Genomic DNA, 13,348 nt, shown 5'->3' with positions numbered 1-13,348 from the left:
TTTTTATTTCAGTGCTATAATCCTTTCCTTTCATGTATGTGGAGGAATGGTAAAATAATTTAAATCCGATAGATTTTGATTTAATATAGTTTTAAGGATAAATTAATATTATGATGTAATATTTTATTATATTTTTTTAACCGTTCTTTTTTTAATTTGATTAATACGGAGATTTAGTCAATTTATTGTTTTCACCATTATATATAAATTTAAGATTTAATCGATATAATTTAAATTGATATACTTTGATCTCGTTATTAACTAATCCTATTGGTTACTATTTCAACTAACATACTGATATGACCTTTTTTAAACCATAGCTTCTAATTCATCACGTTCACATGAATCTTTTTGTTCTCAGAATGGATGTTTTTAAGAAAAATCTACATCAACATTTTAATTAAAGTGGTCTATTATATATTATTAAAAATAAGAATATTATATTACATTATGTTCGTCGGGAATCTTTTATGTTCGCCGGGAAGCAAACGGCGTTGCTGATGCCTTAGCTCGCCTAAGACGAAATGGACATAAGGGGTTATCGGTGTTGCAAGACCCACCAGATGGCATTCGATGCCTCCTAAACGTGTTCTTCTACAATTTACATGATTATCACGTCAATGATTCCGTTAGATTTAAACTCTTTTTAATAATTTAGTGGCCTAATTGAAAAAACTCATAGTTTAGTGGTTAAAACTTACAAGTGGAAAGTAGATGGAACTATGGTAGATCATAGTTTTTGAGTTACGACAGTGAAAGCGGGAAAATGGAATATGAGAGTTTTCTTTGATAATGTCATCATGGTTCGACAAAAGCTATAATGAGTAGTTGTAATTATTATGTTGTATATATATAGACATAAATGTGTATTTACACGCATCGGATGATTTAAGCCAAACCATAAACCTCAACATACCCTTCCATCGAAGCCCCAGAAGCTAATTGTTGCGCCAAAAGTAGACTATCACCATTAGATATCTTATGTTTTGTTACAACAGGTCTACCTGCAACAACTATAAGCGGCTATTGGAATCACAAAGTAGGAGAATCGTCTTAGTCGATCATAAGAACAAAAAACATATAAAGCTCATATACTTGATATCCACAACCAGGCATGGGCTTAGAGGGGGCAATTATCCTCTTAAAAATTTCAAATTCTTATATATTTTAATTTTTTTCCCTCCTAAAATTTTATAAATTCACCCCTAACATAAAACCATACGTCCGTTCCTGTTCAGAACCGATAAGTTGATACATGGAGACAACTTTTTGCTGTCAAAAGACTCAAATCCATGGAGGTGATTCAAAAGTATTGCAGCTACAAGAAGTGGAGGAACCCAAAATCAAATATGATGAAGTCCTTATTAAAATTAAAATCCAAGAGAAGGCGAAATCATATTTCATCTGCAAGAAACTCAAAAGTCTCCGGTCTTCAATGGTTTAGATTTTTTTTTTAAATATCAATCTGATTTTATAATTATAATTTTAAGACTAAATTAGATATAAACTCTCTTTTTACTAGTATGCGACTTCGTTCTTATAATATAATGTCGTATTGATAACTTTGTTATTTTTTGACAATTTTAATGATAGAAACATAAATAAAGGCTAAACTACTTACATGACCAATTAATTATGAGATTGGTCTCGATATGACCATTATATTTTCATTTCTGACAATGTAATTAGATAACTATTTAAGTAGTTTCAATTAGGGGTGTTCATTTTTTCAAATTAACCGACCGAATTGAATTAGTTTGGTTAATTCGGTTGGCCACCGAATTAGTTCAGTCGGTTAACGGTTAAGAAAATTTTTAGAATTCGATTAGCGGTTAATTCGGTTCGAAATCGGTTAATTAACCGAAATTAAATTTTAAATATTAAATATATTATATATAATATATGTGCTCAACCCAAATCATTTAAAACCCAATTAATAATTTAAGATCCAATAACTTTTAAACCTAAATCAATATTAATTAATTTAAAAATGTCTATAAAATTTTTATTTTATAATTATATATTATTTAAATTAAATGTAAATTGTTTTTTTGAATTAAAAAATGTTTAATTTTTATATAAATTAGAAAATAATTAATTGTGCATCTATGATGTAAAGAGGGATGAATTTATAACATGACTTAAGAACATGGAAATACATTAAAATGTAAAACTTAAAGGAATTAAAGTATAAAAGTACTGAGGCTGGAAGATTATGCAAGATCAATGACTATTAGCTTTCAATTTTGCATTTGACCCTATCTGTGATAATCATTTTACCTTGGGAACCAACCAAATACAGGTTTCATAACAAAGATCATCACTTCTTGTTTAGTTGATCATGAACAATTTCAAAATCTGATTTTGCACATGTTCATGTTTTAGGCAAAAGTTGAAGTGAAACTTGAAATTTCCAAGCATAATAACTCCTAATCAATTCAAGGTGGTAGCATATTGCTATGTTGATGATACTCCCAGTCTCATCATCAAAGCATTGTCGTTCAAAAACACTAATTGACATAAAGTGGGGAACTATTGAAACTGAAGAATGAATACGTAAAAGCTAATTTTAAGCATATCTCTATGAAATAGTTCCAAGTAAAAAACTATACATATATTTGGATTAAAAAATTGACCTAAATTAATATTAATTAATTAAAAAATTTATATAAATTTTTATTTTATAATTATATATTATTTAAATTAATTGTAAAATGTTTTTTTGAATTAAAAAATATTTAACTTTTATATAAATTAGGAAATTTTAAAAAATTTCGGTTAATTCGAAATTTAACCGAATTAACCGAAATTTATTCGGTTTGGTTAATATTTTCGGAAAAAAATTCAGTTCGACTAACGGTTAAAGAAAAAAAATTTGATTAATTCGGTTCGGTCGACCACCGAATTAACCAAATAAACAACCCTAATTTCAATCAAATCTATTACCATTAAAATTTAACGAAACAATTAATGTGACAATTAATAAACTTAATATAATTATAAACTTAATCCTCGTGATTTATATATTCTCTCAATTTAATTCTAATTTTAAATTAATTTAATAAATTTAATCACCCATCAATGATATTCTCTTTCTACAAACTTACATTAAACCTGCGAATTTCATTAAAAAAAAAACCCAAAGGACTAGCTAAATCACTTAACACCCCCATTAAAAATCAACCCTTCTAAATCCCCAAAATGTAAAACTACTCCCCCTCCTCCTCCAGCCCAATTATCAACTTTAACCCCGTTTTTTTCTCATTAATCTCCTTTTCAATCGATATCACAATCAATCTAGCCAAATCCAGACATGGCAACCAATGGAGACGATGATTTCAAAAGGAAGCAAGCAATAGTCTCATCTCTTTAGTTCCCGTGAGTAAAATGGAAGCATTTATTTTTATAATTTTGTTCCATTTATCTAGTTTAGCTTTACGATTTTAAGTAAGTCTCTTTCATTTATACTCTAAGAAGATGGTTTTATTGTGATTTACTTGCTTTTATGAAGTGGGTTTTGCTTCAATTTTGTAATCCTTTCCTTATATTGCTTTTGGATGTTGAGTGCTTCTTGGGCAGTGAGCTTATTAAGTATAGAAGAATTGAAATATGCTTAAATAATCATGCAATTTGCTAACTTTTTCTTACATTTACAATCCATCCAGCTCAGTTGGAGCACAAGGTTCTTAATCTTGAGGTCGTGGGATCGAATCCCATGGAGGGCATTTCATAATTCGGAGGTCTCTTACGGAAGCTGCTTTCAACCTGGTGTTGGGGTAGCCTACTATCTTACCTCCCCTTACCCATACATATGGGAAAAAAGGACAGCTATTTTTTTGAGCTCTACTTTATTTATATGATTCCTTAATTATGTGCCAGTTTTGAGGGCTATATAACTTAGCAAAAGTTCACGAAGGAAATCTTGCATCTTGGATGGTGATTTAGCTAGAGTGATTGTGATATCGATTAAAAAGGAGATTAATGAAATTGTTAACGAGGGAAATGAGGGCAAAATGGGGCTAAAGTTGAAGGAAGTGGAAGCTACTTTGGACAAGTGTAATGGGTCTGGAGGAGGTGGGGGAGTAATTCTACATTTTGGGGATTTAAAAGGGTCGATTTTTGATGAGGTGTTAAGTGATTTATTTAGTCCTTTGGTTATGAAATTAGCAGGTTTAATGGAAGTTTATAGGAGATTATGGTTGATGGGAGATTAAATTTATTGAATTAATTTAAAAGTAGGATTAAATTGAGAGAATTTATAAGTTATGAGGATTAAATATGTAATTATACCAAGTTTATTGACTGCGATGTCTGTTATTCTGTTAAATTTTAGGGTAAATTACGCGTCTAGTACCTAAACTGAGCGTCTTGAAATTGTTCGAATTTACCTGTTACTCACCCTCGGTATGAAAGCCTTAATAATACTTTTGAGAGGGCACTTGTCACAAAGCATAAGATGCCTAGGATTTGGATAATGTACTTGTTGACGTTAACTGAGCAGAAGTTGTAGTAAGACACACATAACGTATGATCGAGCGCTTTGTGCATTGCCTGTGACTCAACATGATAGGATTTGGGAACCTTAGTTTTCGTTAGTCAAAGGGTTATCCCCCATTGAGACATCACTTAGGGGTGTTTGGTTCAAGGATCGTAAGATTTCTACATTCTCATATTTGGTTAGTCGGGAATGAGAATCTCATTCCCGGTAATATTTTATTACCAATGGGATGGGAATCCCACATTCCCATGTTTGGTTGGCCGAGAATCTCATTCCCAGTAATATTTTATTACCAATAGTAGATTTTTTGGGGTATATTGCCGGGAATGTCATTACCTCCCTTCCCTTAGGGGGTGTTTGGATGGGGGAATGTTGGATTCCCATGGGAATGGAATCCACATTCCCACGTTTGGTTAGCCCGGGAATCCCATTACCGGTAATGTAAGATTACCAATAGTGAATTTTTTGGGTATATTACCGGGAATGTCATTACCTCCCTTTCCTTAGGTATTATTGGATTACCGGTGTTTTGGACTAAAATGTCCTTAAATTTTTATTTTTTTCAAAAACATCATTCTTCTGTCATTGAATAATAAAAATTCTACAAAGGTTAAATTACAAATTTATCCTTAAATTATTATAGATTTACAAAAAAAAGTATATAATTAAAATTTTATATGAAGTTCAGGGGTTAAAATAAAATTTTACCCTTTCATTAAATCTTTTTATATTTTTAATTTTGTAAAAAAATATATATAAATATTATGAATTTAAATTTTTAAAGAAAATATATAAATATTTTCCAACTTGTAATATTATACAAATATATAATAAGGACAATTTGGTCAAATATACATTTCAATAATCTTTTATTCCTTTAACCAAACACGGTAATCTTACATTCCTGCTAAGCCAACCAAACACAAAATATAATATTCCCTGTAATCCTATTTCCTGGTAATCTTACATTCCCACTGGTAATCTTACATTCCGTGAACCAAACGCACCCTTAGGTATTGTAACATTACCGGCGTTTTGAACTAAAATGCCCTTAAATTTTTATTTTTTTTTCAAAAATATTATTCTTCTATCATTGAATAATAAAAATTCTACGAAGGTTAAATTACAAATTTATCCTTAAATTATTTTAGATTTACAAAAAAAAATCTATAATTAAAATTTTATATGAAGTTTAGGGGTTAAAAAAATTTTACCCTTTCATTCAACCTTTTTTATATTTTTAATTTTGTAAAAAAATTATATAAATATTATGAATTTAATTTTTTAAAGAAAATATATAAATATTTTACAATTTGTAATATTATACAAATATATAATGACAATTTGGTCAAATATACATTTCAATAATCTTTTATTCCTTTAACCAAATACGGTAATCTTACATTCCTGCTAAACCAACCAAACACAAAATACAACATTCCCAGTAATCTTGTATTCCCACTGGTAATCTTACATTCCGTGAACCAAACGCACCCTTAGATTTTATAGGAGATATTTGAAGTATGATCCTAGTCATATTGAGGATTTTATTGAGTTTTTGGTGAATTCAAGTCTGTGGCAAGAAGGGTTGGAGAGGTTAGCATCTGTTTTGAATGATGATCAGTTTTATATGATAAAGGGTAAAACTAAGCATCGGTTGTGGTTAGAGTTGTGTGACTTGCTCACAACTCATGCAACGGAGGTTTCGGAGGAAAAAATCATGAAATTTCTTCAGGGCCCGAGTTTTTAGTAAAGTTCATTAAATTTCTGCTCAACAGCGAAAAAATGCTCACGAAGGTAGCTATCCATGAACAGGGTGGCGCACTTCATAAATCCTGGAAATTTTCTAGACCAAAGATGAATATGGAATTGGAAAATGCTAAGAAAAACCAGACCATATTGACCTTCTCAAGTTCCATTTCTTTTACTGTAGCATCCGAGTAGGCAGAACTTTCAAGAATTTCTTCTTCGAGTCCGGAACTTAGCACAGTTGGTTCTTTTGATAGGTGGTGTTTAGTATATTTGAGATTCAAATCTTTGTATCTGCAATATCTTCACCTATTTCTCCTTCATAGCAAGAAAAGAAGAAACAAGCTTTTCTTTTTCTTCCAAAGTACATTACAGATAGGACTGCATTTTCTTTGAAGAAATAGTTGTTGTTTAGCTTGAACTGTTGAGTTAAAACTTATAAAGTATATCAGCTTTTACAGCTAAAACGTTTCTTTCAGTATTTGTTGGACAAAGCAGCAATTGTTGAACCTTAGCAAAGTGAAGATTTCTTTTTAATTACAGGGAATATGTTTCTATTAGAAATACAAGTTTTGGTCAAAGAAATCAAAAGAGGTATATAAACTAAGAACTAGGGCACTAAGAAACCAGGCAACAGACAGAACTAGCCTGCCCTGTGTACTATTGTTAAAATTATCTCTGTTGTGACACATTTGGTCGGATGTGGCTTATCAAGTAATTTATTATCAACCAGTAAAGTGTCCGATAGAAGCTTCAAAATTGAATGAGGCTGGTGGTCTGTTCTGTTATCCTCATGATTGTTGCTTGTACTTTTTTCTCTGTCAATATCTTGAAATTAAAAAAGAAATTGAATAATCGTCATAAAAAGATATGTAATTTGATATTATCATCTGTTGCTGATAACAATAGTAACTAAATAAACGGACGAGTCATTTTCCAATGTCCGGGAATCCACTTGGGCAAGGTTACTACGAAAGTTGGGCATATGCTAAAGATGAAAGAGAATATACCGGCTAATATTTTCTTGCACCGACTTTCCAAAGTTTATATCCCATAGTTTACGTGTGTCACATTCTGCCCATAGTATAAGTTATTAAAGGTATAAATAATTTATACTTAAAAACTATCCGTAGTTGAGTTGTAGAGAACGATGAAATAAGTTCATTAGTTTTTATGATGGTTACAAAAGATGTCGAAGAATAATGTTTTCTAACAATGACTGAAAATGAATGAAAAAATTCAAATTTTGATGAAGAAGATGATAAGATAGAATAAAAGATTATATTTTTAACTTTTATGTCCCCAACAAAACTATCACAGTATCACCTTGCATTATTTTGAATGGTCCAGTGCTTTGATTAAACTTAAAATCGAAGTCTGTGTTTACAATAAAAATTTTAAAGTTCAGTGTTAACATCAATTCAAAAACTAAAGTTTAGTAACATCTTAATATTCCGTTCTATATTTTGTTAACGTAGGCTTTTCCTATTGGTACACACAAAGGCCCTTTTTTATTTGATATAAGTGGAAATCATAAGTAATTTCGAGCGGCCAATCCAAAGGAAAAGAGCAAAATCCTCGTCGAACTTTCTGGCCATTATAAATTACCGGGAGTGCAGGCCTCCATAAACTGAACTCACCATCATTTACTATCGGTTACTAGGCCACGCCTCCATTCCAGCTTTGGCCGGCGCCAATTAACTGCACAATTTCTCTTGTAAGCTTTTCTTCCGGATATTCTTTTACTGTTTCTATTTTCTTTTAATATTTTGTCAATATTTACAAAATAGATCCTAGTAATATTTTTGTTTGTTGTTTAGTTTCAATTCCATTATTCTTTTAATTTGCGGATATTAACAAGTGCTTCCTTCGCTTTCAGCGGTAGTGTTTCGAGATTAATTTTTGGTTGCTGAAACATTGATGGCAAAAACTTTGAAAAAGTTGGTTTCATGTGTTATCCTTGATCTGGATGGTACACTTCTTAACACTGGTAAGCTTTCGTTCTTCATATTACTTTGAAATTTTGTTCTTTATCTTGCTTCTTTTACAGCTAGGAACTTGTTTTTGGTTGTGCTCTGATTATGGATCCAATTTTTAAAAGATATGATATTGCGTTCTTGATGTTATGCAAAGGAATTAGAGTATTGATTTATATAACGAATTGTTGTTTCTAATTAAATGACAGATGGTGTATTGGTGTAGTAAGTGAGGTTTTAAAGGGATTTTTGCCCAAGTATGGTAAACAATGGATGGAAGAGAATCTAAAAAAATAATAGGAAAAACACCATTGGGATGCTGCTGCTGTTGTGGAAGAATATGGTCTTCCTTGTGGAAAGGATGAGTTTCTTGCAGAACTCTATCCACTATTCTCTGCCCGGTAAGTTTGGTTTTATGTTATTGTTGTTAGATGCTGAAGTAACTCGAATTATCACAATGCTAAGGCTCCTATTTACACACTTTGTAATTGTAGGTTGTGCAACATTAAACCTCACCCAGGTGCCAATCGGCTACTTAAACATTTGAGCGGTCATGGTGTGCCTATGGCTTTAGCTTCAAACTCTTCAAGGGAAAACATAGAATCCAAAATTTCTTATCACCAAGGTTTTTTTTTTCTACGAATTTCTGACTCTCAAATCTCTTATTAGGGCTGTCAACTCATCCTTTCCTTTGCAGGTTGGAGAGATTATTTCTCTGTCATTGTTGGTGGTGATGAAGTGACAGCAGGGACGCCAAGTCTGAAATGTGAGTGGCATCAGTTTTTGGTCTGATATTCACTTAAATATATTTTATCTAATTTGAATATAAAATTCTGAATTCTTTCTTTTTAACCTTGTCCAAATCTAACACTCTTGATTTCCTGTTAAAGATTCCTGAAAGCTGCTACAAGGCTAAATAGAGAACCTTCAACCTGCCTAGTCATTGAAGATTAATCTATGTAAGTGACCTCCACTTTTATTTAAGTATCCTGTTTAGGCCTGTAAACGAACCGAACGCACACGAACGAAGGTATGTTCATGTTCGTTCATTTAATAAATAAACGAACATAAACGAACACGAACATAAACGAACAAAATTTTTTTTGTTCATGTTCGTTTATTAAGGAATATGACTTGTTCATGTTCGTTCATTTAATAAATAAACGAACATAAAGAACACGAACATAAACGAACACGAACATAAATGAACACGAACATAAACGAACATAAACGTTGGAGACCCTACCTTCCATTGTTCTTTCATGAAAAATAGTCGACAATGCAAATCAACCAAATCTACAGTGATAAATAGCGTAAGAGCTTATTAGCAGTGATGAAATGTTTGAAGATATCAAATATTTCGATCGATCTTTAAAGATATTAAATGATTCGCACGACTTTAATTTAACGCTATAATATTTATCTTAGTGTTCCATGATTACATATGAACAATCATTTTCCGCTATTACACTCTTTTTCAGAAATTGCATAGAAACCTTTGTTTTGTTTTCTGGCAAATTCTATATATTTTTCTTTTTACTGATGCTCATATACTTCCGATTTTTACCTTTATCTTCCCATCTATTTCTAGAAAGAAGTATTATGTTTTCTTGAGTTTTAGATGTGAAGATACCCACAATAACTTTTATATCAACTATTAAGTCAAATAAAACAGAGAAAGATGAAAACAGACATGTAAAACTTCATATTGCACTATAATATAACTTGTTTTGAATCTTTCAGAGATCGTCTCCACTCTCCAGTGAACAATAAGATTTGGGAAAAAAAGGGGAAAATGAATATAAGAGCGAGGTGCCTCACAGGTTAACATATTGGATTTAATCTCCAAATAAATTAGGTTAATTATGGAGTTGGTCATCAGAATATTAGATTAATATTTTTAAGATACTTACAAATTGGTCACCAAAATTGATTTAAGAAGATTGGGTTAAACATAAATGAATGAACATAAACGAACATAATCGAACGAACATAAACGAACATAACCAAACGAACATAACCGAACGTTCACGAACCTAAATGAACGAACGAAACCTATGTTCATGTTTGTTCATTTAATTAAACGAACAAAAATCTTGTTCATGTTCGTTCATTTAATAAATAAACGCACATAAACGAACTTCCCGCCGCACGGTTCATGAACGGTTCGTTGAACGTTCAGTTCATTTACAGGCCTAATCCTGTTCAATATGTTTTCCCATTAAATATTGCACAATTTGTTACATTTCCTCTTTAGTAATAACTAATTTCATTTTTTTACCCAGATTATGCTCCAAATATATTATTTTGTTCCTTGAAACAATTCCTCAATCTTTTATATACTAACTGTTCCTTGAAATAATTCATCTGGCTACATGCAATATCAAAATATTCACTATTACAGCTTCTTCTCTTCCTTTTTACGTAACAGAAGTTATAAACGTAATTAGTTTATGTGGAGAACTTGATGAAATAAGAAGATTGGCAAAAGGAACTCTAGACCTGTCAAGCCTGCTAATGAGTTGTGCGTGCCATAGGTTAATTTCCCATCCCTTGAAAGCCTGATAGCGAAGATTCTCGAGGGCAGAAGAATCGCAAAGAGAGCCCTTGATCTGCCATTGTACTCAAAGCACAAGGATGATCCATATCTAAATAGTTTCTTTGCACAGTGAAAGCAACCATGCATGATCTACCTAATTTTCAGAACTCATTTGGAGAGAAACTAATTTGTGAAATTAATATTGCCTTCTTTCATGACACAGGTCAACCCTTACGAGCACATTGACCATCTGTTATTGTCATATGAAAATGTCATTTCCTCACTTATCCATTTAACTTGCTAAGAGTTGGTATCATATTAAACTAATAAGACTTATTGCATAACCTACACTCCCCTTCAAGTTGGGGAGTAAATGTTGAAAAGAACCAACTTGGATGTAATCTCATCAAAGGTAATTCTTAGAAGTGCCTTAGTGAGAATATCTGCTAATTGATTCTTCGTTGAAACATAGTTGAGCTTCACCAATCCATCATTCACCTTTTCAGAGATGAAATGTCTATCAATCTCTAAATACTTTGTTCGGTCATGGTGAATTGAATTCTTTGCAATACTTATTACAGATTTACTATCATTTTGAAGTTCAAACATTTTTTGGCACATAACCCCAGCTCAGTTAATAGTCTTTGAAGCCAAATTCCTTCGTAAATTCCAAGTGTCATTGTTCTAAACTCTGCTTCTACACTACTTCGAGACATCACAACTTGTTTTTTGCTTCTCCAAGTAACCAGATTTTCCAAAAAAATGAACAATAACCAGTTGTAGATCTCTTATCCGTTAATTCATCTGTCCAACTTGAATCCGAAAAATTCTTACTGTTCTATCATCCCTTTTTCTGAAAATTAACCCATGTCCTGGTGTCATTTTCAAGTATCTTTGAATTATATTCACACCTCTAAATGTTCTTCCCTCAGATCATTCATATACCGACTCACTACACTGATAAGGAACACAATATCATTTCTAGTAAGTGATAAATAAATTAGTTTACCTACTACCTTTGATATTGTTTTTTGTTCACGAGACTTCCCAATTCTTCTCTCCTTAGCTTAAGATTTGTTTCTATGGTAGTTTTTGTCGGCTTACATCCCTTCATTCCAATTTCTGATAGTAGATCAATGATATTTCCTTTGATTGATCACTATTTCTTCTTTTGACCTTGCAACCTCCACGCCTAAGAAATATCGTAAAGTTCTCTAGTCTTTGGTTTCGAATTCCTTTGCCAGTAGCTTTTTCAGTCTTTCTATCTCCATACAATCATCACCTGTTAGGATGATATCATCCACAGACAATCAAATTGTTTTTTGTTGTTCAAAGTTGTTTTGACAAATAAAATATGATTCGATTAACATTGCTTATAACCATCCTGAATAATCACCTTTGTAAATCTGTCGAACTAGGCTCTTGGAGTGCTTAAGTCCATAAAAGGACTTTAGTAATCTACACGCTTTTCCTATATAACTCTTCCCACTCGGTGGAATATTCTCTCATAACCATTAACATATAATGAAAAGGTGAAAAACTCTTCAAAAATTCGAATAATAGGTAGATTAAGATAAACATATTTGAGTACTACGGTAAACAAACTATAGCTGGATTTAACTACTGAAAGACTGATGATAAACGTAAATCAAAGTCAAACATCGTGAGAAAATTATCTACATGTTGTGTCAAATATGTTTTTAAAAACAAATAAGTATCATAAATTTCTAGTTTAAGTCGCTAATCATACCTAATATGGTGTTACCATATATTAATCATCCAAAAAACTATTGAACCTCAATTAGTAATATTTGTTTATTTAGCAACTGTTTACTTTCATTTCCCATAATATCATAAAAAGTCTGCCTCATGGAACAATTCAAACAGACCTAAAACGACGGAAGTTTTAGTTTGAAATGCTCTCTAATTGTGTTTAAAACGCAGAAATTGTAGAAATGGAATCATAATCTAAGGTGAGATAATACTGGAACATTGAGACTAATTCTTCTTGCTTATAGTGATGGAAGGTATCATATTCACGTAAAGTTGTTAGATTTTCTGGTTTCAGTGGGTAGAAAATAAGATCCTCTTCTTCCAACGAGATCTGTAGGTTTTTGGATTTTATCAATACTCATGTCTAATGTATATTTATCGTGTATACTTCTCAAAGCTTGAAGATTATAACATTGAGATGATTCAATATTTGTTTAAACTAAAATGATTTCAGGACTCAGTTGGAGAAGTCTTACGTGCGACAATTTAATATAGATTTGTCATTATTTTTTAATAAAATCGGTAAAAATTATTAGAAATATTATTATTTCTATATATTTTTTTTATTATTGGACGATTTATCAAATTTAATAATATATTTGATAAAAAAATAACATTTAAAATAATTTTTTAACAATTTTATTAAAAAATAATAATAAAATCATTTAATCATACATTAAGATTATCGTACGGTAGACAAAAGCCGTCAGCTCCGGAATTAGAAAATCAAGGGTCAAACAAAGCAATGGCTGCTCCACTAAATATCTAACTCACACGTGTTTACTCGACCAGATAGACACTGAGATTCACTCA

The 13,348-nt window shown here is 31.4% G+C and overlaps 1 long non-coding RNA gene and 1 pseudogene across 1 annotated transcript; one reads left to right on the top strand and one right to left on the bottom strand.

The window, feature by feature from the left end:
- Positions 1-3,080: 3,080 nt before the first annotated feature.
- On the bottom strand, positions 3,081-6,732 carry LOC120210433. The gene is made up of 4 exons (XR_005524502.1): positions 6,616-6,732; positions 3,786-3,793; positions 3,211-3,221; positions 3,081-3,095 (listed from the first exon to the last, which is right to left on the bottom strand). It is a non-coding gene; the product is annotated as an uncharacterized LOC120210433 (long non-coding RNA).
- A 1,167-nt stretch (positions 6,733-7,899) lies between these two features.
- Positions 7,900-9,015, top strand: LOC120210419 (annotated as a pseudogene).
- Positions 9,016-13,348: the final 4,333 nt, after the last annotated feature.

The sequence above is a fragment of the Hibiscus syriacus genome, unplaced genomic scaffold (genome assembly GCF_006381635.1).
Source record: "Hibiscus syriacus cultivar Baekdansim isolate YM2019G1 unplaced genomic scaffold, ASM638163v2 tig00109924_pilon, whole genome shotgun sequence".
NCBI classification, from domain to species: domain Eukaryota; kingdom Viridiplantae; phylum Streptophyta; class Magnoliopsida; order Malvales; family Malvaceae; genus Hibiscus; species Hibiscus syriacus.
The sequence above is the reverse complement of the archived record's forward strand: the minus strand, read 5'-3'. Positions and strand labels throughout refer to the sequence as shown.